This window comes from Haliotis rufescens, unplaced genomic scaffold (assembly GCF_023055435.1).
Source record: "Haliotis rufescens isolate VD_foot unplaced genomic scaffold, xgHalRufe1.0.p SCAF_6, whole genome shotgun sequence".
NCBI lineage: Eukaryota > Metazoa > Mollusca > Gastropoda > Lepetellida > Haliotidae > Haliotis > Haliotis rufescens.
Genome location: NW_025964334.1, coordinates 6,060,489 through 6,066,488, shown reverse-complemented (window position 1 = coordinate 6,066,488; position 6,000 = coordinate 6,060,489). Strand labels below are relative to the sequence as shown.

The 6,000-nt window shown below is 37.3% G+C and overlaps 1 long non-coding RNA gene across 2 annotated transcripts in view; it reads left to right on the top strand.

The window, feature by feature from the left end:
• The first annotated feature begins 1,250 nt into the window (after positions 1-1,250).
• Positions 1,251-6,000, top strand: part of LOC124148781 — a 30,154-nt gene continuing 25,404 nt past the window's right edge. For both annotated transcript variants that reach the window (XR_006863017.2, XR_007218698.1), the window contains exons 1-2: positions 1,251-1,304; positions 3,151-3,322. This is a non-coding gene — a long non-coding RNA (uncharacterized LOC124148781). The remainder of the gene's footprint in view (positions 1,305-3,150; positions 3,323-6,000) is intronic.

Genomic DNA, 6,000 nt, shown 5'->3' with positions numbered 1-6,000 from the left:
CACTGCAAACTTCAGGTCAAAAACACTATGACACCCGTATCAAGTACATCACATTTTGAATAACCATTTCTCGTTTGGTTTTTTTTAGCCACTATGAAACGTGGGTGGAAACTTCTTTTGCCGGAAGTTTAGTCCGAAAACATCTCGAAGAAATAAAAACTTTAATCCAATGAATTATTTCCATAACACAATCAAGTCGATAAGGCCCCGTCTTTTTGAATCACAATGACTCTAGAGCGTTGTTTCGTGGACCACAGTTACACTGTTAAGTCCAAACCAAAGTTATGTTTTGATGTGAGCGGCTTTATCAAAAACTCAGCGGGAACACGCTCCCCCTTTTCACTCGTCGAACACTCCCCGTCCCCCTTTTCCTCTTGTGAACGCATCTATTTTAACCATACAATGCTCGGGACAAATTTGCCGCGGGATTACAACGCCGCCATATTTGTGGTATGAGCTCATGGCGAGTAACTCAGCCTAATGACCTGCAAATCGAGAGCTTTTAAACTTTAAGTTGCTTGAGGTATTTGAATTGAAAGTCCTTTACCTAAAAGATCCTGAGGGAATTTGAAGTTGGTTTTGTACCATTCTACTTTCGATGGTCTTCAGTTTGAAATATTGATGTAGTTCAAACACTCCCCTACATTGCCCCCCATAGAGGTTTACAAATTTCAATAGTTTTTGTTAGTTTTGCTGCCATACTTAAGCCATTAAAAGGACCGCTACCCCTGGAGGTGCAAGCATGTAATGTTCTGTGTCGGTAATACGAATACAGCTTCTAATAATATGAACACGGCTTCTTCACCTCTAAATACATGAACAAATACACTATATTAATAATGCGTAACCAAGAATTCAATACTCCATAAAAAAAAATCACGGTTTAGATATTAACTTTGAACCCTTTCACGTACATACAGTAAACACATGGTCATTAAATCATACACCGTGCAAATATTGGGCATCTGATTACAGTGTCCAATATATCAATGCATTCTTATTGTGTCGCATAAATAATTCCTCCAATGATTATAATTGGCAATGAAATTATTTGGTGTCTGTTCTATTGCAGTAAATGGTGAAGTATGTTGGTTTTTAACAATATACGTCGTTTGCATTACCTAATAAGCATTTGTAATACAATGTATTGTACAAAGGCTTTGTCAAATGTGTCATCCTTTCCTCATAGTAAAGTGATGTTGCCTTGTATGTTATAACGGTATCGGCAGTTGGTCAACAGTAGCCGGTCCCATTGCAGATGTTGCCGTATGGTAGGTAACACGGGACAGTGTTAGAACCGACAGGTAAGGCTGCCATTTAGTTTTAGGGCCATATCGGAAATATTTGTAACAACAGGTTAAGGTGTTAATTTTCTGTTAGAGAAATAGAGTACGTCTGACAAATCTAATAACTATAAATTAAAGGAGTGTAGTTTCATCATATTAGTAAGAATATACCTTAACAAGAAAAATCCTTCTTTTTAAGTTGATTTATGTATGTATTTGGTTCTTAACGCCGCGAAAGGACCTCAATGCTCTTTAAATATTCATTTTTGCTATTTTGTTACCGTTATTGCGAGAGGGAGGAAGAGACACAATTATCTGCAATTCAAGTTGTCTTTAGACAAAGGGAATAGGTTTGAGGGGGACAATGTTAAGAAAAACAATAAGTAATATCTGGAGTATATACCACTCCCAGACACTTTGTGGGAGAATTGGAAACATGTTGGCAACAGATGGTCCCGCAATTCAGGTATTTACTTCGATAACACCATGCAGCCATGCCAGATGAAGTAGAGAATATATCATGCTTCTCCATATGGGGAATTTTTCATAATTCAAAATGTCTGGTTCGAACAATGCTTTCAACGATGTGTGGGCCTAATTTTAGTGTTAATATCCGCGCATATTGCATAATATTAAGGCAATCTGTTAAAGCAAGAGCAAATCCATCATTCTTGCAAGTCTTTTGGAACACCGTGTGGTTTCGTTCTGTCTAATTGTACACCTTCTGGTATTAAACATCTCTATAATCGCTTGTGCAAACAGTCTTGCGGGTAAATTTACAAAACCACAATGCCAGAAATTTGCGGTTGTAACAAATACAATTGTCATATTGAATATTGTTGTGACGCAACGTTGATGTTTTATGAAGGGAGCCTGTTTGAGCTGAACATACCCCATCTCGGTCAGGCAAAGACCTTTGTTGAAGCTTCAATTAAAACTTCCAAAATATGGCCAAATTTGATTAATCATTCTCCGCAAAATCTGTAAGAAAATAAAAAAAACAGCAAAAAGTTAAAACAGACAAAGTTTCGAATAATTAAGTCCAGTCTGAATGGAATATTCCATGTGGCTATATTTGAAATGCAATAACATTTTCTTTGATATTCTATAGTTGCTAGATTTATACATTTCTGTTTTTACAACGTTATTAAGTACATAAATTATCACTTTTCACTTTTCATTTCATTGATTTAATTTCTCATAAAGACAGATGTTTTTCCTGGCCTCATATGTGTAAATTTATGATGCTCCTATTTTAATGGAAACATCTGTTAATTGTATCTATTTCCAATACTGTCCATATGTCCAGTCGCTGAAATTATGAATAAGTTACATACAAATTGCAAACTCGCATGATTTCATGAATTTAACTCTCATTGTCGTTCAGCTTTCAGTCACATAGTTCTAGCTTGAATGGTGCTGGCCTATTCTGCAATCTGTTTGTTTTTTTCATCATGGAATTTATGACCAAGATTCAGTTTCATGTCATTGTAGAAAGCCATATTGCGTCTTTTAATGCAAAATATAAATATCAATGAACAAAAAAATCAATGCTCACATAAAGGAATAATAATCATTCATCAAACTCTCTTTCTTAGCATAGAAGCAGGAATATATTCCGTGAAAGTTGGCCATAAGTTTCAGGAAGGTAAAGTCCATGGAATATGTTTAACTTAGCAATCAATAGAAAAGTAGATTTTCGAGCGTAAAATACTTCAAATCTCACATACAGACCAACACAAGCACTTGAAAAGCGAAAATAAATATATTTGTACGTATCATAAAGGTTTAAAACAGGCTTAAAGAGCAAACAACGTATGCATGTAACGTTGGTATCTGAAGACGTCCATGATTTTTCTCTTAGAACACAGAATGCATAAAGCGCATGTGATGGTTTCGGTCTCGTCCGCATGCCTGGAAATCACCAGATAAATTGAAAACGTCAACGTCAGGAACGTCTCGAATATCAGCTGAAACAGATCCCAGTGCCAGTGGATGAGAAGGTGTGAAGATTCCGTGTACAGACTGTAGCATGGGTAAGCATCTCGCATCACGTTGACAAGCGATGTGTCATTTTTAGTCAATTCCTCTGACTGCCTACTAACACCGTCGACTCTGATCAAGTAAAAATCCGTTAGTCCGAACCCCGACTAACACGCTTTCCGAACGATTACTGTTATGGCCATATATATGTCCATACAAGTGGGTGGGATGGTTTAACGCCTGTTAGGGCAATATTTCAGTTATGAGATGGCGTGTCAGCTCCATGTGGAGGGAAAGCCTAATGTGACGCAAGTCGTAGACGTGTACCTCCTTGAGGAAACTCAGGGCTACTGGTACAGAGATGAAAACCCATAACAAGAATCATATTGGGATTCGAACCCCGATCATCGCATTTTGGCACCGCGCAAATCTATACAACAAATGTACCATTTGGCTTCAAGAAGCATGTATTTGACAAGAATCAAACTCTGCCCACGGGTGATCCACGTCAGTTACCTAACCTGTGACCTACCCGACCTACCTCAACCTGTACCTAATGTAAGCCTGTGCAAATGTCTCCGCAACAACCCAATAAATAAAAGAGTTCATTTTCTATTGTTACAAAGCAGAACAATGGTTGGCAATGGTCTACATACAAGGTACGTCACAACAAGAACATATCTTGGATGGTACCCTTTTTATTTTTAATATTTCAGGATAAATTTTAAAATAAAATAGATTTTAACATTAAACATCAATAATATGGTGAACGATTCTTGCGTACACTATAAGCGTTTCACAATCATATGTTTTGCTTCAATTTCACCATGGTTACCCATAACAATGCAATGCGTAAAACGATTAATTAAACTATAATTCCAACGTTCACATCGTTTCATATATTGAAATATAACTGTAAAATATATCCACAACCATGTGTTACATGCTCAATTGTTCATTTTATTTGCCCCGAGCCATACAACAAAAACTGGGCTGTATCACATTGTGAATGTGCGGAGGTGATACGTCCATGGGATGGTGATCATATTACAAATTTCTCATCCAAGTAATCGAATTGTGTCCAAAACATTAAATATTGTTCACATTGAAATATTACAAAGGGAAAATAATGTACAGTACAAGTGGGAAAAAAAACATTTATTACTTGCCCGTGAAGAGATCACCTGTTTAATAAACATGCAGCTGTATTACACACGAAGTTTCACGAACAAACTCTGAGCATCCCTGGGCTTATTCAACGACATTGCGTATAGAGATAAAAGAGATGAGCTTATGCACGCTCGATGACCCAAGGAAGCTTTTTGCTAGGCTGACGTCACATGGCATTGTTTCGCCGGTGGATCTTGCAACAAAATTCAACAAATTACGTCATAGGGTATTGTGCCTGTTGGTAAAATTCGTGGTGCAAGGCCCCATTCCATGTCAGTGGTAAGTCTATGTATGTGGGAGTTATGGATAACCTTAGCTCCGATAACTTTGTAGAACAGAACCCTGAATTCTAAAAGTGGTCCGCCGTATGGTATTAAATTAATACGTGTCAACTTTTGAAGTATTGTTTTGTTTAACTCAATTGAATTATGCTGTGGATGGCGTAGATGTCTGCTGCCTATATTCACGAATGACAGTGAAATTTTAAAAACGTTATAAACGGCAAGTAATAAATAAAATAAAAAACTCGCTCCCCTTTCGCTCGTCAGATACCAGAATTATTCACTCGTTTCATAAAATTGGTATTCCACGGGAGCTCGTTTCGTATTCTATAGGTATACAATAATAGCCATCATTAACTCTAAGAAATAAATGGCAATTTATTTCAGTTGAGTAGGTTCGAAAACAGACGAGGTAGCTGTTGAAGTGTTTCTGTTGTGTAGCTGTAAGTACACGTGGGTACCGTCAACAGTTAATTCAAAGAGAATGCCGTTAGTCTCAATGCTACCTTGAACAGAATATATTGAACAACAATGATGTTCATTTGTGATCAAAGCATATGATGTCCTGCTCGTACGTTTCGAGTGAATAGTGACGTTTGTTATCCAGACATTACACACTGCATTCAAAGACGTTAATGTGATTATTTCAATCAGACAGGGTGACTATTCATTCCGTTATTTACCAAATATGATTCCAGGCAGTCTATAAGTCTTATATAAAGTCTCAGGTGAGAGGTCGGGTACCCGTTCGGGTATACAGATTGAAGGATGTATGGATTGTGTGAATGACTGGAGAACCAGGACAGGCAGGAAACTATTAATACGTCAAAATACTATGAAAGTTCCAATATTATTACTAAATTGTAAGTGGCCGTCACTTTATGACCGCTTTTTGTCTATGGCTTCTCCGAAAATCGTAAAATGCGTGTTCAGATAAATTTTACATTTGTCTAACTCTGGAAATAGTTGCATTATTGCCATGCGTGTCCAATCGACAGTTTCTTCTTGCTGGTAGTAATATTAGAAATTCATGATGCGGAATAATTTTCATAACTTGTGAACAAAACATTTGACCTGAGCCACGCTTACAGTTCATGTCGGAGCTCGAGTTTATTTGCTTCTTGTGTTAAACACACGACCCGAAATTGATTCCTAGATATTTATGTTTCCACACCTCTCACAGAACCGGTGCTCTCAGTATATTTCAAATTGCTGTCTCGCAATAAACTCCAGAAAATCCTGCCAGTTTATTGCGCAGTTAGTATGAATGCCGTCAGGAA